Here is a 25,036-nt window from a genome sequence, read left to right as displayed (position 1 = left end):
TAATCAATCCTTGAACTAAAGTTGTGCACATAAGAATGAAATGTGTATTCATCCCGAGTTGGGTGGGTTTGCCGCCATATATCAATGAGGGAGAGGGTAGACATGATCTGCAGAATGGTCAATGCAGCCTTGGTGTGATTCCTGTGTATTGTGTTCAGGTCTCCTCCCCCACACTACCTTAGCCTCTCCCAACAGTGTGATCCGAGAAACCACTTTGAGATAGAAATCAGGAGAGTCTAGGTTTGGGCCATACGTATTAACTAGGATCAGTTCTTGGTTATCTACCATACCCCATAAAATCACATATCTCCCTTCTTCATCAGTTTCAGACTTTGTGAGTTGGAAACCAACACAGCGGTGGACAAGGGTCATGACCCCCCTGGATTGTGATTTGGCATGTGTCTCTTGTAACTGGAGGACATCTATTTTATGTAAGTTGACGTATGCAAGAGCTTTCCTTGCTTTGATGGGGTTAGCCAGTCCTCTAATGTTCCACGTTAGGAACCTAAGCAACTTACATCATCTAGGTGCAGACATTTAAGTGGCCCTATATATCCCCAGACCTGTTGCAACAACACTATAACCTTTCCAAAAGTACATGTTTCCGTAAGCTTTTCTTGTTGAACAAACTCCCCCATGAAACCATTATACAACTAGTGGGACAACAGGCCCCCCCATCCCTTTTATGCCACCCTCACCATCCCTGTAACTGGACAATGTATCCCCAACTCTTTTATGCAAAACCTGCAACTGTGGGTGGCATTATGCAGCCATATCTTAACATGACGCTCCAGGCCACATTACGGAAACGGACGTGTTGTTTACGTATGGTTCCAGCTGATACCAAAGTACTGGGATTGTTCCAGCCATCTGGATCAGTCCATATGGTGTCTTGAGGACGAGGGTTACTGGGCTTCATATTTGGAGGAGCTGGGGTGTTATGTTCAATGTATGACATGGCCTCTTCTGCCGTTTCAAAAAAATGGGCTTTCCCTGCATGTTGCAGTCAGAGTTTTGCAGGGAACATCATGGCATACGGGATAGACCAAGCCCTTAGAGCCTTCTTCACCTAGTCAAATGCATGTCTCGCAGCTTGGACTCCACTTGAGAAATCGGGGTATATATGTACCCCCATTGAGACGAATGTTAGTGTGCCCTTCTCCCGTGCCAGGCGTAGAATCATGTCTCTGTCCCGGTAGTTAAGCAGGCGCGCAATGACAGTGCACGGTGGGGCGCCTGGCTTGGGCAGAGGGACGAGCGATCTGTGAGCACGCTCAACCAGGAATTGCTGGGAAAAGTTGGCGTCCGGGAATATCTCTCGTAGTACCTCTTCCATAAACAGTTCTAATGTCTTGTTAAGAGGTTTCTCCGCCAGTCCAACCACCCGTATATTATTTCTGCTTGATCTTGATTCCAAATCGTCACATTTAGATTGGTGTCCTTTCAGGGATCTTTTAATGTTCTCGATTTCCTTTTCATGTGTTATGACGATATCCTCAAGTGTGCCGACTCTCACCTCCGCCTCCGTAACTGTGGAGTTCACTTTCTGCAAATCTGATCTGATGGATAATACTGCCAATCTCGCCCCGTCTGCCATTGTCCGCCGCAAACCCTGCCTTCAGCGCTGCCATATATGGGTCCATTGGGCTCTCTGATTGCGTTGGACTGGGTGCTGGGGTCGACCGCGGGGAGCCTGATTCCTCCTCAGCAGCAGTAGTGCTTGTATACGCGTCCATGGGGCCCCTTTTGCCGCCTTTTGCCCCAAGCATCATCCCTGTGTTCGAGGGAGAGGGTAATGCGTATGTATCCGTACAGGAGTTAAATGGTATGCTTACTGCAGAACTTATAAGATATCCGGGCCTTAATTGTGTGTGCCCCTGTGATAGCTGCAGACCCGCCAGTACGCTCACTAGGAAAATTTGAATGATCAAAATGCTTCTAGCAGCGTCTATTGTCTAATTGGTGCAGGGCTTCAAGGGCAGCGGTGTGAGAGTCACAGTCACGTAGTCCCACTGGGCATGCGTTCCACCCTATGTTCTCCCTGTTGACCAACGTGAGGATGTATTTGGTAGAATATGAGGTATAATGTCTCCGGGCCACACCAGACATGCAATCTGTAATGACCTCAATCAGTGCCCCAGCCGAGGCTCCGCTGGAGTATAGAAGTATTATAACAAATCTAGGGCGGAGTTTCTGTGGGTACCTCATGTTGTCTTGGGGGCCTCGTTTGGATCCGGGTGTGCAGCCCCCTGCCCAACTCCATGATGATGGGGTTTGTGAATACTGTGCTAGGTTGCGGTGCTGGCCTCGCCAAGTTATTGATTCCACCGAAACTTCAAGAAGCGGCCCCTGTGCTTGCTTCTAGGGTGCTCCTCTTGCCGCTCCAGCAGTGTATGAGCAGGGGAGTCAGTCGCGCTGCAGTGGATCTCCAGTCAGGCCCGTTGGGCCCACACAGCAGGCACTGCTCCCACTTAGCTGATGAACGTGGAGTGTTTGGGGACCGCAGGACAGCGATCGCTGGATCAGCGTGTGTGATGCCCTTCCATACGGCTTGCCACCGCCTATCACGGCCGCTCGGTCTTGCCTCCTCGTTAGCCCATTGCAGTGCCGCCACAGTACGCATACGTGTATGGCCCAACAGTTGCCCCAGCTTTTACCCAATGTCTGCTGCGCCGGTACCTTATTTCTTGTTCTATTCTGTGCCTTGCTCGTACGTCGCCTTAATTCTTCTGCGGGCTCCCCCACTCTCCCTCATCCGACTGCGACAGGTCCAGGTCCGCCTGGCGCCGCCTCCTCTCAAGAGTATTAAGGATGAATCCGGTGGGCAGCTGCCCTGGGCAAGTCGGGTCAGAGGATTCTGCGTCCCCTGCCGCACCGAACAAACAATCGATTTGCGCCAATTGACAGCATTTTTTCCAAAAATGTGAAATGAATTGACTGCCCCGGTCAGAGACCAACACGGACGGAAATCCATTTATGCGAACAATGTTTTCGAGGAATTCTTTGGCCAGGATTGAGGCTGAAGGTAGTCCTTTTAAAGGAATAAAGTGGGCCATCTTGGAAAAAAGATCCACAATAACTAGAATGGTGTTAAACCCATTACAAGGAGGTAGATCGGTAATCAAGTCTAACGATAGGGTGTGCCATGGTGTAGGCGGAATGTCTAAAGGTTGTAAGAGTCCAGCTGGTTTTTTCTTTTGATTTTTGTTTTGGGCGCAAATGCCACAAGACATCACAAATGATTTAATATCCTTTCGCCAGGTGGGCCACCAGAATTGTCTTTTAATTGAAGCTTCAGTTTTTGCAATACCTGGGTGCCCCTCCATTAGGGTATCATGATAACGGGAAATGACTAGCTCTTGTAGTTCCTTGTGCGGCAGAAATAGCCGCCCTTGGTAATAAGGCAGATCATTGGTGACAGAGTAGTCTGGGCCTTTCTTTACCCAGTCCTGCAGGGCTGTAGGATCAAAGAGTTGCTGGATCTTTACCTGAATGTCCTCTAGTGTCTGTAGAGTAGTCATGCCAAGAATCCTTTGTTTGGAAATTATAGTTACTGGGTCTGGGTTCACTTCTGCCTCTCCCATCCCTATTCGGGATAAGGCGTCTGCTTTACCATTCTTACAACCTGGTCGATAGGTTATCACGAAATCGAACTCGGCAAAGAACAATGCCCATCAGAGTTGACGTGACGATTGGGCCTTGGCTGTTTTTAAATACTGTAAGTTCCAGTGATCGGTGATCACAATAATGGTATGCCTGGCACCGAGAAGATAGTGCCGCCAAGCCTTGAAGGCGGATTTAATGGCTAATAACTCCTTGTCGGTAACCGCATAGTTTAACTCGAGTGCCGAGAACTTTCTGGACCAAAATGCTACTGGGTGACGCTGGCTAGTTTCAGGGTCCTTTTGAGACAGGACAGCTCCCATGGCTAGACTGGATGCATCAGTTTCCACTATGTATGGAAGTTCAGGGCGCGGGTGCTTTAACACAGGTGCAGACGTGAATTTCGCTTTCAGCTCTTGGAAGGCATTTTCAGCTTCTTCAGTCCACATAAAGTGTTTATTTATTCGCAAGAGTGCTGTGATGGGATGTACGACATGTGAAAAATCTGGGATGAATCTGCGGTAGAAATTGGCAAAGCCAAGCATGCTTTGTACTCCTTTAACTGAACTTGGTGATGGCCACTTAAGGATTGCGTCCACCTTTCGTGAGTCCATTCAGACTCCCTTTGGGGTCAGGATAAACCCAAGGAATTCAACTTCTGTGGCATGAAAAACACTTTTTTCTAGTTTTGCATATAGTTTGTGCTGGCGCAATTTCTCAAGCACTGCTCGGACGTGCTTCACATGGTCAGATACTGAAGAGGAGTATACTAGAATATCATCGATATACACGACAACACAAACGTCAATGAGTTCACGAAGGACATCGTTCATGAAGTATTGGAAGGCTGCTGGTGCATTGCACAACCCGAAAGGCATCACCTGGTATTCGAATAACCCATACTTAGTACGAAAAGCAGTCTTCCATTCGTCGCCCTATTTTACACGTAGCAGATGGTATGCCCCCCAGAGATCTAATTTAGTGTATATACAAGCGTCCTTCACTTGGTCTAGTAGTTCAGGGATCAGAGGCAATGGGTATCAGTTCTTAACAGTTATCTGGTTCAATGCGCATTAGTCTATGCACGTTCTGAGGTCACCTTCCTTTTTGGGTACGAATAACAAAGCTGAAGATGCAGGGGACTTGGATGGGCGAATAAAGCCATTGGCAAGGTACTGGTCTAAGTTTTGTCGTAGGTGAAGGTTCTCAGGTTCCGTAAGGGCATAGATCCTGCTACAAGGGGGTTGTGCACCGGGTATGAGATCGATTTGACAATCGTACGATCTGTGAAGAGGTAAGGTGTTTGCCTTCTCCTTTTGGAAGACATCCTGGAATTCTTGGTATTCTGGAGGTAGTTGCATGACTGCTGTGGTTACTGTGGCCAGGCCTGCGTTCTGATTTTTCTTTGGGTAAAAAGGTTTGTGCACAATCCGGGAAGGTTATTCTCTTCTCTCGCCAATCAATACAAGGATTATGTGTATCCAACCAAGGTATCCCCAGTATTATTTGGAACTGTGGGGCTTTGATTAGATCAAACACAATAGTCTCTCGATGCCCATCCTGACCCAATAGTGTCATCTCTGCGGTGGAATGAGTTACAGGCCCAGAGGCAATTTCAGTTCCATCTACTGTGGTGACGACATCTGAGGTGGTTTTTTGGCAGAGAGGTAGATTCATCCTGGAAGCCAATTCATAGTCCACATAGTTTCCTATGGCCCCGCTATCAATGTATGCCCTTACTGTGTGCATACGCGATGGCTGCCCTGGATCTACGAGGACTGTTGGTATGATGAAATGCGAGGTCTGAGTATCCTTCTTCAAGCTCGGCAAGCGGACCTCTACGCTTGTCGGGCGTGGTCGTTTCCCGAGTCTGATTCCATATGGCTCTTATCAGAAGCTCCTACCACCTTCTTGAGTGGTTTTACAGGGCAATCCCGTAGAAAATGTCCAGAAGTTCCACAATATAGACACAATTGCATTTGCTGTCTACTTTCTCTTTCCTTCTGGGTTAAAGGTCCTTTAACCCCTCCGATTTGCATGGGTTCTGAAGCATCTGCTCCTTTGGGGTTAGCGTGGGTTTTGACCAACACCCGATTCTCAAACTTGGCTCGATCAGCCTTTCTGTTCTGAAGTCTGTGATCTAACTGGACCACTAAGTCTATATATTCAGCGCAGTCTTCAGGTGGGTTCATGACTTGAGCCAAGACATCCTTGAGTTCTCCTCGAAGCCCTCGATGAAATGACGTGATTCGTTTTGCCTCAGGCCATCCAGTTTCCACTATTAACCTATTAAAGGTCGCGATGTAGGATAGAAGGTCCTGGATACCCTGTCATAGGGACAAAAGTTCGTTATCCAGTGCTTGTCCTTGGGAGTGCCGGGCAAACTAGCATAGTTTCCATGCTAGTTTGAAAGCCCTGAAAATCCCGAAGAATTGGGTCATCCTGAGTAACTAGTGGAATTGACCAATCAGCTGCATTGCTGCTGAGATATGACAATACAAAGGCTACCTTGGCTTGATCGTTTGGTAAGGCTCCAGGTCCGCATAAAAAGTGCATAAAAAGTGATAGGGGTCATGACACGACACAACTTGAGATACGGGAAGTTAGGTCAACACTAATTGATATGATGGCCAATATTAATATACTGGAGTGATTTATCTTGGCCTGTGGCACAGACATTCTTAATAAAAAGGATATGCTTGTTGAAAAAAGAGCTTGTAGAGTATCGATTGCAATGCAAACAAAAAGGATCAATGATAATTCCCCAATACCTCCCACAAATGTTACAATTGGTGTTCAGACGTCTGCAATATCAGTGGCAAAAAGCCAAGATGTGTCTGATCTTGATTTGGAGGTAGTGGAGATCCAGGAATGTGTACATCAATTTGCAAATATACCTACTGAATTAGCACAGGATAGACATGGGGAAGCCGTTTAGAAAAATTGTCAACTCTAATGCATCCAAATTGGCAATGATGGAAAGGGACATCCACAATCTGGGAGTGGCCCCTCTACAGTGTAAAAGGAAACAAGAGTTACGCTGAGTCAAGGTGACTTAAGACTTTTCTCCACCAAATAGTCCATCAGCCTTGGTGGATCTTATATCACAGAGACAACTGAATACAGAACAAGAAATGACAAAAAATCCCATCATAGAGTCAGAATCTTCCACGTCTCCCCCACAAATTAATCTAAACTCGCGCAGAATCAGGCGTAAAGAAAACAAAGCTAGAAGAAAGGAAACTAGGAACTCCAATAACTGTCAAGAAAAAAGAATGCTGTTTAAATCCATGGCCTTAACTCGACAATTAAACATTTACAAGATCTACCTTTAGAAAATGAGACGATTGACTTTAATACCTTGGGTAATGAGGCCAAAAAAGGGCATGCTGTCAGAAATTCCTCTAAGGCATCTAACCCATCGATGCTTGGCCTTTCTGAAACTGTGAATGAGGACCCTAGCAATACCCTAACAGAGCAACTAAAGGAGAATGCAGATGGGTACTACCTCACATTGGGGAAGTCAACATCGTTGAATAATCAGAAGGCCTCGCAAGTTGACTCACTGTCTTTACCTGCACACCTTACTAATGGAGGAGAGGGTATAAAACAAAGTACATTGTCCCTGGTCTTTCCTGCCTTGGGGAAAAAACTAAGAGTGAATCCATAAAACCAGTAGTTTGTAATATCACACTGGAGGAGGCTCCTCCAAATCCAATACTCACTATTGAACAAAAACAAGAGATCAATGACGATGCTTTGGTACCAATATCTGTACCCATTCCATCTCCTATAGCTAACACTTGCACTAACCAACAAAGTGGACTGACAACAGAAATCTATTCCTCATGGGATGGAAGAGTGATTTACAAATGAATGGCAGTGGTAAAATAAACAGATCGTGCCAGTTACATCTATTCAAACAAATTCCAGCACTAAAATTCCTAGATTCAGACGACAATGAATGGGTTACACTCCCTCAGACCAATAATAACCGGATATTCTGTGTGTACTAATCTGTTATATTCTCTAGATTGGTATGGAAACAGCGTCAGATTCTGGCGATCTTGAGTTATAAGATGTTCGATATGAATTCCTTGATAATGGCAAGGAGCTCATATCATTTCAAGCTGTCTTATCCGATACGAAGAAAAAAGGAGCTCGAATGAGTGAGACACACGGAGTCACAACTGAGTCTGTGGAAACTCTAATATCATGTGTGAGCAAAATAGGTCAGGATTGGTCATGGGTTGAACCAGTGATAAAAACCTGTACGGCACTTCAATGAGGGCTCTCTCAACTTTAGCAATGATTTTATTAAAATAACCTCATGGTATGCTAGTGGCACAAATCATTTAAATTCCTGGTTCTATAACCCAAATGATCAGAATAAAGCCACAGTCCTGATGATTCAAGAAACCATGATGTGTTCCCATTTCCAACGGAATGGTTATGAAACATACATATGCGCTGCCACTCGAGCTTTGACTGGTCGACCAAGTGGCAGACTAGCGACAGCAATAAATAGAAACCTTAAAAGTAAGAACAAACTGGTTCACTCTTCTGATGGACTCTTGACCATCAAAGTAGATCCATTGGAGGAAACTAAATTACCATTACTGGTAGTTAAAGTCTACTGGAATCTGTTGAAATATAAACTAGAATACTTTTGTCAAGCTGGACAGATCCACACACTCAAGAAAGTCTTAAGAGCTTTTATTAAGCTTGAATCTAAGAATAAGACCCCCAGCAGTGCCAGCACAACACTACCAAGGAAAACTAAACAGCAACTGACATCAATGGAACACCATAGGAAAATAAACAAGTAGATCATAAAGCCAGCACATCACATTTAGAATCACATGACAAGCTGAATGACCTAATACATTCCAAACATCAGCTATATTATACACAGGCCTATGATAAGCTCATGAACAGTAACTTGCCAGTAACACTGGTTAGCAAGCCACATCATTACAAATTTCTCCAAAGAATTTCCAATATTTTGAAGCAATGGGTCATATCACATCCTAATTGTGCAATCATAATGAGTGGCGATTTCAACTGTGACTGTTATGAGGGCCTAAAGATCGACAATGACTCCATAATCGAAGCAATGGCCTCGAAAAGTGGATAAAAGGGAAAGAAATGGGACACATATCTAACAAAATAGGAGCTGTCACAGTTAGAAATAAACAAGGCAGGTCACCTCCCCTATCACACTTGGCATTGAGGTGGCTCCTATTCTAGGATACACTATTTTTATGTATCCTCAAATATTACATCTTGCTGTGGGAATGTGTCTATTAGGGATCCTGGAGGGGTGACCATACGTTGCTTGAATTTGATTACTTAAGTAAAATTCAAATGCTCGATATAAACCCTTCATTAGCGTTCCTTGAATTTGATCGTCCAGGCATCGCCCTAAAATAGAACAATAAAAAAGTACAGCATTCTCGAACCTACTGATCATGGAAGCTCTTTCCTCTGGGGTTTTAATTAGGAATAATATGCATCAGATACACAGGGACAAAATACTATCCGAGATTGTGTTTCACGGTCCGAAGACAACTATTAGCTCAAATAGATCCATTCCTGTAAAAATCAAAAATCATGCCTATTATAAGGAAGTTGCTCAGGCGATAAAAACAGAAAAATCAGAGAACTTCTAACGATGAACCTTCGTATAAAACAATATAATGAAGAGAAGAGACGTATATGCTAATTTGCTCAAATCACTAAGGATCAGCATGTACAAAGAGACAATTAGGCCATGATTAAATATGTGTGTAACCATAATTCCAGAGCATTCTGGTCTACTATGAATCAGACTATTGGTAACTGCCGTGATAATTGGGAATCCAATATCTCATTCGAAGGTTGGGTTACATTTTTCCAGGATAAATACAATCTACTGCAATCGTTTGCTAATGTGAGTAATCCCTGTGAATGTTAAAGCATTCATGGCTTATGCCCCTGGAAAGACGAAGACAATCTGAGGGGCTATGAACAAACTCAATCCATCGAGAGCAGCTGGCCCAGACGGTATTCCTTCATTTGTTATTAAAAAAGATCTGAATATTTGGACATCCGTTTTAAAAATCAAATTTATATGATCTGTATTACAAAATCTCTTCCAAAATCATGGTCCCAGTCTCTTGTCATTCCCATTCACAAGAAAGGAGATCTCTCTGAAGCCACAAACTATAGACCCATAGCATTAACTGATGCTTCATCCAAGGTGTTTGCTTTCTTGATTCTTAGGGAATTGGAAGAAATCTTGCTCCAGTCAAATACCTTATCTCGCATCCAAGTGGGTTTCTGCAAAAGGATGGGAAGCCTCCTGAGTGCGAAGATACTGGCTCATCTTTTAGATACGGTCAAGAACTGCCACACAGGCCCCATATTTTTGGCATCTTTAGATATGTCATCCGCTTTTGACTGTGTAATCCGATCAATTCTATGGAATAAACTGCTGGGACTTGGAATGCCTGTGAGACTAGTGCAGCTGATGGCTGTGCTACATCGTGACACCACATACAGAATTCGTCTCACTCAGGAGGGAGCTTTAACAAGGGTTATTCAGACTTGTAAGGGTGTCAAGCAGGGCTGTTGTTTGTCCTCCACTCTTTTTAACCTGTATCTAAGTGATATGGATGAAATCTGGAACAATGACAAAATAACATCTGTAAGATTTGGCAAACTAAGAATTAATTGGTGAGCATTTGCAGACGATTTCATATTCTTTGACAAGATGCCTGGGGGGTTTGCAAGCAAAGCTTGCAATATTCAAGCAACATTGCCTGATAAAAAATCTTCAGGCTAATGCCCTTAAATCTAAAATTGTTGTTTTCACAGGATCAAAGAGATTAAAAATGTTTAAATGGACCCTGGGTTCAGAGAGAATCAAAAGCGTCCCAGAGCTATGATACTTAGGCCATAATCTGTGCAACTCTGCTTCAATCAATATGTGGAAAGAATCATTGGAAGCAAATATGTCTATTCTGAAGAATCTGCAAGTTCTCCTTACACCCAATCATTGAATACTATGTACTAAAGATCGAGCCCATAACACACTATGGTCTGGGCATGTGTCTAATAGATTTAAGTGAACATCTAAACTCTATTCAGGGTCAGTTATGGAAAGTGGTCCTTTGTTTCGCCAAGTCATTGCCCAATGCAATGTTAAGGCAAGAGTTGGGATTAGTATCACTGTCCTCAAGACTTAAATTGGAGGCAACTTTCCAACTACTCGAAAATCATAAATCCACCCATAAACTCCCTTTATGAAAATCTCTGCTTAATGGTAAAGGGAAGCTCAGTGAAATCTATGAATATGTTTAGTCATTGAATGCAAACCTGACTCTTGACCACTGATTCCAATGAGGATGAGTTGAATAACCGCCCAGAGAAAGTAAAGCAAAAATATATGACTACGACTGGAGTCCTTGAGCAAGTATTCACTTCACAAAGAATATGCATGCTGCCCAAGAAAGAGAAAACATATCAGCACATATATTAAATACTTGCCCTGCAATAAAGTGTGTGCACTTTATATGTGATTTCGTTTTAATCACTTTCTTACCTAAGAAAGAACAAGGTGTTGGGTCAGCAGTAAGAATACAGATGAGAACTTGTGTTGTCGGTTTTGTCAATTGCCTGCAAAAGTAGAAACCTTAAAACATTGGATACGGAAATCCCCAGACTTTTATATTCCCAGGTCAGAGCTTTATGGGGATGATGTGTCATAAAAATCTGATTTTTTTTGTTAACTTTCTCTGGTCAAGATTGATTTGGGCGCAAACGCTTCTCTTCTTCACTTTCTAAAAGTCATATACTCTCAAATGTAAGTTCCGACACACAAGAACATATGTATAGGCTGCCTAAAGTAACAGCTGTGGTACTACATCCTTGAAGTGGTTTAAGAATGTTGAGAATTCATGCGGAATAATGTACATCAAGTCAATGTTTTAACTTGTAATGCAATGTAATTGATGATTTTAATGTAGAGAATTTTTGGATAAGGAATGTACATTGAATATATGCTCACATTTGTAATAGAATGAAATTGTGATGACAATAATTTGTAATTTTAATATATGAATTACAAAACAATGTTCAATTCAACTACATACAGTACAATTAAAAAATAAACAGAGGGCAGGTCAACATCATCTACAACACCATACAAACATGGCTGGCTGCCAACAGCCTCTGTCTCAACTCGTTTAACCCCCACACATGTAACCGTGCAGACTGGGCACAGCCGTCCAGTTAGCTTAGACAAAATCAAACTCCTACTTGTAGGTTCCCCCGAAAAACTAGACGACCAGTTCAGCCACTTCATCATCGACTCCAATTCCAGTATCCGAGTCAGTAAAAACCCTAGGCGTCTACCTGGACTCAAATCTGTCCATGACTAGATAAGTAAAAGCCACTGTCTCCTCGGCTGCCTACCATGCTAAACTCCTCAATGCAGTCAGACCCTTCCTCTCCAATGACACCTGCAAAAACATAGCGAGAGCCATGACTGGATCCTGATAACCTTGGATTACTGTAATGTTCTCTTCTTAGGGACCTCCACAAAAAAACCTTGAGAAACTACAAATAAATCAGAACAACGCCTTACGCGCAGCACAAGGCATTTCCTAAAGAGAGCACATCACTTCTGCCAGAAGAGCATCCCACTGGCTCCCCGTAAAGGAGAGGATCATCTTCAAAGCCCTGACGCTCACCCACAAATGCATACACCTTGCCGCACCAGCAAAGAATCCACCCTGCCTCTTCCTCAAGACCAACTAGGGCCCCCTATGCAAACCTTCTCACCGTACACAAGGTAAAAAGAGCAAGAGCAGGTGGCGTCAGTTTCCCCTACCTAGCCACCCTGCACTGGAATGCCCTCACCACTGCCTTGCGAGCTGAACCATCACTCACTGCCTTCCATAAGACCATGAAAACCACCCTATTCGCCTGATCACCCTACCCCCTGACATGGAATCCATCCCCTCCCCGGGATACTACGAACTGTGTATGTTTTTAAGCATAACTTGTATTACATCTCTGCTCTCCAATGCACTAACGTATGCTGAATGAACCGAAGTCTACTGCAAGTAACAGCGCCACAATGCCCTTGGGCTGTCTGTGCGCTATATAAATGTAATAAATAAATAAAGAAAGTTGTTCACTCTCCTCAACTGGCTCGCCCCCTCCGCCTGCGCCTTGCGCAGGATGTTCTTAAATTGCAGAAGCTGCTTAAGACTCTCCTCTTTACCTCCTCCTTCCCTTCTTTTCTCCCCTGCTAATCCCACAGGTGCTGCTATTGGTGTCCTGGGCCCTTATGCATCCTCGGGGCCCGCACCTCCCACAACCAATCAGCCCAGCTCCTGTCTATCTGCACTTGCACTTACGCCCTCTGCCCTGGTGGTTCACAGGCAGCTCCTGGCTGCGTAGCACTCAACATTCCTAGCCCTTCATCTATGGCTCACCCGTGAGCTCAGACTCCACTGACCCCTGCCTTCTTCCTTGCTGCACTTGCACGTTCTGAATACTCACAAGGCATAGTAGGTTCATCCTGTTGTCCACTTCCCCCAATGCTCTTATATTTTGTGTTGTTGATGCATCTTAATGTATTTACCACTCCTGCTCCCTCCCTGCCCTGTGGGCGCCGTGAGACAGTATTTCCTACAGTATCAGAGCCTAACAAGCAAACAATAAAATAAAATAAATACAAATAAAATAAATGTTGGCACCCTACTATGGTCCTTTGGCCAGAGCATGCCTGACCAGGCCCCCACGAAGCAACATTGTACAGGGACCTAAACCCTCTTCACCTGCACCGTCAGCAGTTAGACTATAGCAAGGCTCAGGACGAGGCTGGCACGTAAAGAAAAAACAAGCATGTTCTTGGGATGCACCTGCCCGCTGAACCACTCTCCCGGTGGCACTGTTGGGGTGGCACCAATGCTCTTGATGTTCAGGATAAATCTCAAGGCCCGTCTCGAGGAAGAACTTCGGGAATATCAAGGATCCTCAGCTGGGACCTCTATGGAGCAGGACCCCCCGGATCTACAGTAGAATAGGTCTTCCCTGAAGCCGTCTTACATTGCTGCTGTAACGCTCATCCAACATCCCATACCGCTATGTTGCTCCCTAAGTAAGTGCCCCCTATATAGGGCCAAGCACAATATTACATATAAAAGCTTTAAGAGTGGGGTAATGCATTGCAAAAAGACGCACCCCGGTTAAAGTAAATGCACATTTTTACAAAATAGAAAGGCTCAGATCAGAGAAATAAAAATGTGTGTCAGATATTTTGATAGATCGGCTTAAAGTATATAGCCTGTGGTATTGGTAACAGTTCATTTTATGCTTTGTCAATAAATAAGTGAACTTTCCAGGGGAACTATTGCACAAAGGGGCCATTAGGACAGGCAAGAGAAGTTTCTCACCAGGGAACCACCTCCAGCTAGAGTAAGGGCATTTACCAAGGGCAGTGTGGTGCCATTACCCGTCGGCTTCACTCACCTGCCGGGGATTACCATCTGCACCACAGAAAAGCGGCACAGCATGGACGCTGATACGATTAAAAAACCTGTACAATTGGAATTCCATGAGGTGCTTTGTAAAATGTTTATTTGAATTGGACGCACGCAGCAGGATGCACAGGCCCCTTAGACTAGTGACTAGCCTGAGTGGCAATCATGAGAAGAGAGCCCAGAAAATCCTGGAGTGAGGCAGCTCCTCTCACACAGAATGCTTTGTGAGGGTCAGAATTCCCCATTGATGTGACCTGCTTTCTGAGGTAGTAGAGGTCCCATTGACTGATAGTGGCAACAGATTACAATTCACAAATTCTACAGAGTGGGGAGCGCAAGTGCTATTTTCCTCAGGTGTGCCCTCCCTCTTCCCCTGAACAGGCAGCTCTGCAATGAGAGAAGGAATATGCTCTCTCTGGAGTTTCCTGTTTTTTATGGCGGACATCATGGAATAGCTTTTTTGCAAACTGCAGTCTCCTTCTTCAGCTTTTCATTGAATTCGATGACCCGGGGTCCAGTTCCAATTCGAATCCATCCCCTGTTCCTGCACCTGCCACCGATCTCCTACCTCCCCAGTACCTTCTACCCACTGATGCCATTCCTCGGAAGCACACACTTAGTAGATAACCTGCTGGTTGGACTTCTCAAACATTTTTGCCCGAATCTCAAAAGAAGTTTGAGAAGAAGTTTTCGGCAAATGTTTCAGAGTTCATAGGACTAGAGAGAGGGGAGAGATTATGGAAGCAAATCACCAGATTTCACATTATTTGTATATGATTTGTGGAGTTATCTGCTAGACCCTCGCCTCTTTCCCCTGCTTGAAAGAAAACGTGTTAGTTAAGTGTGGCCTCATATTTCACAGCCAGCCATTACCGGTACCTGCTGCTGGGGGCTTGCACTTGAAGCCGCATTGGAAAAAGCAGCACTTCAGATCCCCGGTGCAGTTGCGGTCGATCTGGCACTGGTCAGGTTCAGGAGCTTTGCATCTGAAGTAGTCTGGTGGGCACTCTCCTGGTTTCGGTTTCACTGGGAAAAGTTATAGATTTGTTAAACTCGGTACACTCATGTCATAAAATATTATTATTATCAACTAAGTACTAGTAGTGAACATGTAAATATTTCTACTGTAATGTGCAAGTGCATTGCAACCACACGTGACAGAGTTGTCTACTTTGTCATAGTTAGAATGCACTTTCTGGAGACAGTGGCGGCCATTAGAGATTTCGTCTGGAGTCTTTCCCGGGATCATTCCCGGAGCGTCAGTAAGAACATGTCAGTGCCATCCTCTCCTGTCAGTGCCATCCGCTTCTGTAAGTACCATCCTCTCCTGCTCATCATTTCAACAGGGAAAGATGCTTGATGGAACAGTAATGTAAGCAGGGACGTGAGAAAGTCTGATGAAGAACATGGCTTAAAGCCCGAGACTGGACATAATGGATTACTTTTTCACTGATATGGAACCAGTAACAAGGGCTTCTGCTGAGGGAATGCAGTGAGGTGCAGGTGGGGAATTGACTTTGATTGTTCTTAATGAACTCTGCGATTCAGTTTTAAGGAGTCTCCAGGGGTTTCATTGGAAGTTTGTCCAGACACAAGTAGGGCATCTTGCGCCATCAAAGGCTAACACTGGCATTTGGGAATCTGGAAAGCCTCCTGCTAATGCCATGAGTTTCCATAAGGTGCCATGTTGCCTGGATACAGTAACATGACCCCTCAATCACCCTTGAGCTCCTTCTTACCAACAGGATGACGCATGCCCTACAAAGAGAGTGCCATGGCATTAGCCTCTGTATGTGAAGTAATATATCTAATCAAGATAAGCTTTCAGGATCCCCAGGACCCATCATACTGCCATTCCATTGCATGCAGAGGTCGCCAGCTTGCAGTAATTACTCCCTTAGCATGTAACACCACCAGCTTGCACTAAATACGCCCATAGCATGTAGCACCACTAGCTTGCACTAAATACACCCATAGCATGTAGCACCACTAGCTTGCACTAAATACTCCCTTAGCATGTAACATCACCAGCTTGCACTAAATAAGCTGATAGCATGTAACACCACCAGCTTGCACTAAATACGCCCATAGCATGTAACACCACCAGCTTGCACTAAATACGCCCATAGCATGTAACATCACCAGCTTGCACTAAATATGCCCATAGCATGTAACATCACCAGCTTGCACTAAATATGCCCATAGCATGTAACATCACCAGCTTGTACTAAATAAGCCCATAGCATGTAACATCACCAGGTTGCACTAAATATGCCCATAGCATGTAACAGCACCAGCTTGCACTAAATGCATCCCTTAGCATGTAACAGCATTATGCAGATTTGAGCTGACACAACATGGTTATATAGCTGTCAGGTGGGCACAGCGTTATTTTGTCAACATGAGCTTTACCAAACATGATTGCACACCCATGAGCAGGACACAACAGACGTATAAAGCCATGTTCTGGAGACTACTGGCTTTTCAGCCATGAGCTGTATCCAGCATGATTATAGGGTCCTGAAGTGGACAAGATAGGAACATATATGTAATCGTCTTTTGGACATTGACCAGTTTTTGTTGTAGTAAAGTTTGAGCCAGATTAGAAAACCCTGTGACTGAAGGGGATACAAATGCCATAAGGCAGCAATGGTGAGGTCCTAGTGCCACTGAACTGGAGCTTTACCTCCCACTGAACTGTGTTCATATGAAAAGACCTTCAGTGCACATCACAGCTTAAAATGCACACTCTCGGGTCAAACCTGTCCTTTATGCAAGCATCACAGTGCACCCCAGAGATCCACCTTATAATTTATCCCTATCACTATTTGCCAATCTCCAGGACCCCAGAGGTGGAGGACCTTGTCACTGTGTTGCATAGACATGTACCTATTAAGACATTTCTCGCCTGGCTCTGCTGTGGTGCCATTCGCCACAATGCAAAGGGGTAGAGCAAGTGACATCCCTCCTAACCTTGACCCTTAAGTCACTGTCATCAGTCACTTGAAGACATCCCAGATGTGAGTCAAAGTGCAGCTGGCATCTACAAAACATCAGTGGAATTTGCATGTCTATGTCAGAGGAAGTTACACAGCACTGCCCTTCACCACTCAGAGGCACCACAAGAAGGGCATCACAGAAAGTGACATCAGACTGCCCTTCACCACTCAAAGGAATCACAAGAAGGGTATCACAGGAAGTGACATCAGACTGTCCCTGACCACTCAAAGGCATCACAAGAAGGGTATCACAGGAAGTGACATCAGACTGCCCTTCACCACTCAAGGGCATCACAAGAAGGGCATCACAGGAGGTGACATCAGACTGCCCTTCACCACTCAGAGGCACCACAAGAAGGGCATCACAGAAAGTGACATCAGACTGCCCTTCACCACTCAAAGGAATCACAAGAAGGGTATCACAGGAAGTGACATCAGACTGTCCCTGACCACTCAAAGGCATCACAAGAAGGGTATCACAGGAAGTGACATCAGGCTGTCCTTGACCACTCAAAGGCATCACAAGAAGGGTATCACAGCAAGTGACATCAGACTGCCCTTGAGCACACAAAGGCATTGCAAGAAGGGCAACACAGAAATGGACATCAGACTGCCCTTGACCATTCAAAGGCATCACAAGAAGGGTATCACAGGAAGTGACATCAGACTGTCCTTTACCACTCAAAGGCATCACAAGAAGGGTATGACAGGAAGGGACATCAGACTGTCCTTGACCACTCAAAGGCATCACAAGAAGGGTATCAAAGGAAGTGACATCAGACTGTCCTTGACCACTCCAAGGCATCACAAGAAGGGTATCACAGGAAATGACATCAGACTGCCCTTGAGCACACAAAGGCATTGCAAGAAGGGCAACACAGAAATGGACATCAGACTGCCCTTGACCACTCAAAGGCATCACAAGAAGGGTATCACAGGAAATGACATCAGACTGTCCTTGCCCACTCCAAGGCATCACAAGAAGGGTATCACAGGAAATGACATCAGACTGTCCTTGACCACTCAAAGGCATCACACGGAGGGTATCACAGCAAGTGACATCAGACTGCCCTTGAGCACACAAAGGCATTGCAAGAAGGGCAACACAGAAATGGACATCAGACTGCCCTTGACCACTCAAAGGCATCACAAGAAGGGTATCACAGGAAGTGATATCAGACTGCCCATCACCGCTCAAAGGCATCACAAGAAGGGTATCACAGGAAGTGACATCAGACTGTCCTTGACCACTCAAAGGCATCCCAAGAAGGGTATGACAGGAAGTGACATCAGACTGTCCTTGACCACTCAAAGGCATCACAAGAAGGGTATCACAGGAAGTGACATCAGACTGTCCTTGACCACTCAAAGGCATCACAAGAAGGGTATCACAGAAAATTACATCAGACTGCCCTTGAGCACACAAAGGCATTGCAAGAAGGGCAACACAGAAATGGACATCAGACTGCCCTTGACCACTCAAAGGCATCACAAGAAGGGTATCACAGGAAGTGATATCAGACTGCCCTTCGCCACTCAAAGACTTCACTATTGTATCTTTTTCAAACTATCATTATTGAAAACATCGAAATACATAATGCTCATGATGAGGAAAACACCCAACTAATAAAACAAACAATCACAAATCATTGCGTTTACAGAATCAGTTGTAAGAGTGGTAGCAAAAAAGAGGTCCCCAACCGGTCCACTTAAGAAATAGAACCCGAGGAGGGGGTCATTACTGGTCTGGTAATGCCCCGGGCGATCAGTGACAAGCCTGAGCGAAGCAAGGGATTTAATGTAAGCCTGAGGCAATACCAGATGGGTAACGTCCCCCCCTCTGAGGGTTCTATTGCTATTAGTACCCTGGCCTGTTATACCAGAGTACTAATAGTATTTTTCTCGAGTTGAGACATGTTGTGTGAACTGTTTCTCAACTCGAGAAAAAAAAGCAAAGCAAATGGTCTCCATGGATTGGGGAGAAGGGACTGCATGTAGTCCCTTCTCCCTTTCCTTGGCAGCAATTAAAACATTATTTTAAAAAAGTAAACAAAGAAAATGGCTACCAGGGAATGGGATGAAGGGACTACAAATTGTCCCTTTTCCCTTGCCATGGCGGCCATTTGCGATGCAGAGATGCGCCAGGAATACCACTGTTCCCAGCTCCAGCGAGGGATAATGCAGCACAAGGTAAATTGGGGAAGGCTTAAATATGAGGAAAGGTGGGGTGGAGGGAAGTGGGTGCAGGGAGACTGCACTTGCCTGATTCCCGATGAGGGAAGACCGCTGCCTCCCGCTCTGAGCAGGCTTGGAGCGGGGTCTTTCCCTGTGTAGTAAGGATCCCGTTATGAGCCTCCTCATTGGCTAGGAGGTTGCCACCCCCTTTCTCCGGGGACTAATGATCTATCTTAAACATACGTTGCACCTCTAGTTTAATCTGATCATTTGAACTATAATCCCTCAAAGCTATCATAACCCTAGGCCACGTTGCTGATTCTCATTTGTTGGCTGTGTCCTTCTGATCTTTCATCACTAACCCATCTCTAGAGGTCTTCACAAATCCCCTTTAGCTCCGCTGATGGTGTGTTTATTCCCGGAGCAACAAATGCCATCAAGACTCAGATGACCAAATACAGCCTGATTATCTCTGTCGATTCCAGGATCTCCTTCAAGGATTCCTATCCTGCTCATAGCATAGCCATGATAGCAGTGCAGGCATCTTGGCCTTTGCTCATAGCATAGCCATGCCAGCAGTGCAGACGTCTTGGCCTTTGCTCTTAGCATAGCCATGACAGCAGTGCAGGCGTCTTGGCCTTTGCTCATAGCATAGCCATGACAGCAGTGCAGGCGTCTTCTTGGCCTTCAAAATATGGATTTCGACAGTCTGACGAGAGCGATGAGCTGCAATCAACTTCAAATGCATGTCCCCATTTTCAACCCTCTGCTGATCATTTCTGTTTTCTCCTGTTCGCAAAAGCTCTCAATCGTCATCTGATTGCAGATGTTTTGATAAACAGATTGAAAAGAGCAGTCTAATAACAGCCAGACAAGCTGGGCCAGTGGCTGCCTTCTGGGTTAGCTTTGGAGGTAGATCTATCTCCTCGGCCATGATGGTATATAGGACCCAAGCTATTCCGGCTATAGTTTATAGAGCAGAACGATGGGGCCACACATCATTTGTCTCTCTGCAGAAAGCAGAAAACAAATGTATATAGCGTCTCTGGGGCTTCCAGGTAGTGCACCATGTTCACCTTTGGCCCTCAAAGTAGGGCATGTTGGAATCAAATATGAGGTGATGATGAAACCCTTGCTATATTGGCTCAGGTTTGGGACTCTGGATGAACTTGCTTCATACAGAGAGGGTCTTGCAGATGTTTTGGCCATGGATGGTACAAAATCCTTACTGTGGATAAAACATGTTCAACATCTGCTTGCGGTGTTGGATTTAGAGGCTCAGTGGTTCAATCATTCTAACATCAACCCATGGTCCAACACAGATTTCAAAGGGAAATTCTATGACTGGGCTATGGGGAGAAAACTGGATAACTGCTACTCTGGCCGGTTGTCAACTAGCTGGTGTTTAAAACCCATTGGGCAATGGAGCTATACCTGGACTACCCAGTGGGAATTAGGAAGAATCTCTGTATACCAACACTTGCCTGGGTATCGCCCCCTTGCCAAAGTCATGAGACATTGGAGGAAGGGATCGACTGCTTTCTGTCCAGCACGCCCCCCCTCTAGTGGAAGATGAGTTGCATTTCATGCTCTCTGGTCCATTGTATAAAACGCTGGGATGGATGGAAGGGGCTGAAGCCGTTATTAAGCTTATGTGGGACCAATACCAGACGAGAGGCTCTCATAGTTATGAAAACATGCTCAGAACATTGTTGTTTTAATGATGTTTCTACGTTTTTATTTGCTGCCCTTAAAACAAGGGAGTTTCTCAAATAATTTGTAGTTCATTAGGCCTTTTTTTCTTATTTTTAGTTTTTTTTATTGTGATCTATAGTTTATACAAACTTTTATCACAGCATCTTCATCCAATCACATTCATCTTTAGTAGCAGAGTTATTCCAATTCGCATTGTTTCTTACTTATCTAAGTCTGCATCAGAGTCTTCTATGATTCTTTCAGAATTACGTCTAGAAAGTCAATTAACGCACAGGTTATTTTTATATTATGACCTGATATCACACGCGACCACCATTCCTCGTTGTTTCTGTTTGTTGGAAAGCAAAAACCCAAGTAAAAAGACCTTTGGGTCAGGATTGCGTCACAATTTCTGATCAGGTGGTAGAGTGATTCCGTGTCTTTTTTGCAGTGTCTGCATAAGGCGTTTATTTATTCCAGATCTTTTCTTAACCATCTCATTTAATTTGTTTGTAACGCGTTTAACCGCAGTCGCAAGAATTGGTCTCGGTGGTGGCGCAATGGACATTTAACTAAATATTAGGCCTTTTAGTTGAGGAGCTTTTTCTGTGTATGTATAAAGAGTGGCCTGCCTAGTAGGCTTGCCTATACGTAGCCTTTTTCAAAAGCTTATGACTCATGATGCTGGAAACGTAGCTATTAATATTTTGTATATAAAACGATAATTAGCTCAAGTAAATGAAATCATGCAAGGAACTTGCTGTGTGTTTTTATGTATTTGATTTTGTAATAGTTTTTTCTGCTTTCGTGGTGTACAGCCAAAATAAAGCCAATTTGATTGATTCATAGCTAGAAAGTCTCTAAAAAAAACTGGCTTTGCAGTTTGCCATCGGGGTAAATCCTGCTGTCCTGCTTATTTATCCAGGGACTTGTTCATTTTGTGGCATTCATCACCCATTCCAGGGGCTGGAACTGGGCATAAAGGCCTGGCAGCCCAAGTTATCATCCAGAGTGAAGTGAGGGAGGAAAATGAGGACTCTGGGCTGTTATCCCCTGTTCCAGCCCCTGTAACGAGGGATGAAGGCCGTTAGCACACTGTGTTGCCAAAGCGGTCCTACACCGGGAGACATTCCAAGATGGCTACCATAGAAAGAGAAGGCAGGCCTCTATACTGAGCCCCTCTTCCCTTGCATGGTCCATGGTGGCCCTTCTGCGCTGCAGCGGCACTCAGGGGGTGAGGGGAAGAAGGCGGCAGGGAAGCCGGCCATCAGGCAGCTTGGAACACAGACTTGTACCGGCAGTTCAAGCCTGTGTTCCTAGACACCTGATTGGCTGTTTCACCCAGCCAGGGTGCTAATGTTAATTATGTGTCGATTCCATTATTTCTTATACGTTTTTCTGTACAGTGTGCTGTTTCAATTCAATGCAGTCTTCATACCTTTCAAAGACGTTAATAAGTAAATGAAAGCAGGAAAATAGGGGCAGTGGCTATTACTAAATGATGCTCGTGCGCCCGTGTGTTTCTGTCACAATCTCTGCCCCTTGATGTCTGCAGAGAATCACGAATCTGCTGGGTTTTCTATTGCAATGTGGTCACTGGTGTTTCAATTCACTGTTGAGTTCTGTGGTTTATCCATGATGGGTTGAGTGCCACGAACCGCCACCCATAGAAGAGCTAAGCAAAGCGAGCCAGCCCGGTATGAACAAAGCCACCAATATTTGTGTAATTCAGAATTCATGCAAATGAGTTCCTCTAGGACTAGTGACCGAGAGAACTTATAGGTGAAATTCAGCAGACTTCACATTATTTTTGTGCAGTGTTTTTTTTTATTGAAGAGATCCCTGTCTTTTGAAAAGACCTGTCCCAGCTTGAAAGAAAACGTGTTAGCTAAGTGTGGCCATATATTTCACAGCCAGACATTACCGGTACCTGCTGTCGTGTTCTTGCACTTTAAGCCGCACTGGAAGTGGCAGCACTTCTCATCCCCGGGGCAGTTTCTGTCGGTCTGGCACTGGTCAGGTTCAGCCATGATGCACCTGATGGTGTCTTCTGGGCACTCTCCTGGTTTCGGTTCAACTGGGAAAAGATGCACATTTGTCAAACTCTGCCCTCTCATGAGATAAAAGTATAAGTAGAAACCACATTGAAAGTCAGCTGGCTTCCCATATGAAAACACGGCATGGGGTCATTGAAATTACAGCATATAGTATGTCTGCAAACCTGCCTAGTTCTTAAAAATCCACCAAGTAGACGCGATAAAATATGGAATCCAGAAATACTGCAGCATTACTTCCGGGTAATCCAAAGGGATTTGTGTTCTGATTGTTTTCATTCATTTCCACCCTTCTTTTCAGGATGAAATGCATCCCTCTCAGTCCAAGTTTATAGGGCTGTTGGTTTTCTTAAAAACACTAAATTGTTATGATGACCCTTTTGTGCTTTTCATGGCAAAGGTGGTGATGAGGTGGGCATCATTGCATGCAGTGAAGTGAAGCAGTTACCTGCACTTCCCTTCAGTTCAGGAAATTAAGTTTAGCAAACACTTGGCCAGTTTTTACAATGTTTACAACTACCTCCTAGTTGGTGGTAAATAATGGTGCTGAAATATGAGGTATTTGAATTCATAATATGGTGTAAATTACTGCATGCAGCACTTACCTGGTAATTCTGACTGGCCCATATCAGGCATGTTGCAAATAGAGATGGTATTTTAAAATAGCACAAATTTGTAATGTTACTGCATTACTTTTAAGGCAGCCCCCACGACCCCCACGCTAGGTCTACACTGCCGTTATAGACAAAAACTAATAACAGCTCGGACACTGTCCACCGGTTATAACAAATACCCAATGTTCCAGACTACACAGATTGGCCAAGTGGCCCGATATGCGCTTGCACTGTCACTGCTGCAGGTTATGGAGGGCTACACAGAGTTATGAGAGTGGCCGTCAGTGTAACATTATGAATGGGCAGGGTTTAATAGAAAGACCATCCCTCTGGTGATCTTTGCTCCCTCAGTGGCGATGGTTGTGAGTGAGGGCAACGATTGGGCAGAGTTTGGTAGAGGGAGCTTCTCTCTAGTGGTCATTGCCCCTCAGTGGCAATGGATAATTATGGGCAGAGTTTAGTAGAGGGAACATCTCTCTAGTGGTCATTGCCCCCTCAGTGGTGATGGCTATGAATGGGCAGAGTTTAGTAGACGGAGCCTCTCTCTAGTGGTCATTGGCCCTCAGTGGCAAGGGCTAAGAATGGGCAGAGTTTATTAGAGGGAGCTTCTCTCTAGAGGTCATTGCCCCTCAGTGGCGAGGGCTATGAACGGGCAGAGTTTAGTAGAGGTCATTGCCCCTCAGTGGTGAGGGCTATGAATGGCCAGAGTTTAGTAGAGGGAGCCTCTCTCTAGTGGTCATTGCCCCTCAGTGGCAAGGGCTAAGAATGGGCAGAGTTTATTAGAGGGAGCTTCTCTCTAGTGGTCATTGACCCTCAGTGATGAGGGATGCGAATGGGCAGTGTTTAGTAGAGGGATCTTCTCTCTAGTGGTCATTGCCCCGGAGTGGTGAGGGATACGAATGGGCAGCGTTTAGTAGAGGGAGTTTCTCTCTAGAGGTCATTGTCCCTCAATGGCGAGGACTATGACTGGCCAGAGTTTAGTAGAGGGAGTTTCTCTCTAGTGGTCAATGCCCCTCAGTGGCGAGGGCTACAAATGGACAGAGTTTAGTAGAGGGAGTTTCTCTCTACAGGTCATTGCTCCTCAGTGGTGAGGGCTTGCGAATGGGCAGAAGTTAGTAGAGCGAGCCTACCGCTAATGGTGAGGGACCTCAATGGCGAGGGATGCAAATGGCGAGGGATGCAAATGGGCAGTGTTTAGTAGAGGGAGCTTCTCTCTAGTGGTCATGCCCCGGAGTGGTGAGGGATACGAATGGGCAGAGTTTAGTAGAGGGAGCATCCCTCTAGAGGTCATTGCCCCTCAGTGGCAGGGCTATGGATGGGCAGAGTTTAGTAGAGGTCACTGCCCCTCAGTGGCGAGGGCT

General features: G+C 45.0%; 1 long non-coding RNA gene across 1 annotated transcript in view; it reads right to left on the bottom strand.

The window, feature by feature from the left end:
• The window catches only part of LOC138452548 (uncharacterized), a 187,788-nt gene that overhangs the window by 18,574 nt on the left and 144,178 nt on the right, over positions 1 to 25,036 (bottom strand). The window contains exons 2-3 of the long non-coding RNA XR_011260210.1: positions 22,938 to 23,084; positions 15,018 to 15,164 (exon numbers count right to left, since the gene is read on the bottom strand). This is a non-coding gene — a long non-coding RNA (uncharacterized lncRNA). The remainder of the gene's footprint in view (positions 1 to 15,017; positions 15,165 to 22,937; positions 23,085 to 25,036) is intronic.

This window comes from Ambystoma mexicanum, chromosome 4p, assembly GCF_040938575.1.
Source record: "Ambystoma mexicanum isolate Mex_15411 chromosome 4p, UKY_AmexF1_1, whole genome shotgun sequence".
Classification (NCBI taxonomy): Eukaryota; Metazoa; Chordata; class Amphibia; order Caudata; family Ambystomatidae; genus Ambystoma; species Ambystoma mexicanum.
This window is presented reverse-complemented; position numbering and strand designations above follow the sequence as displayed.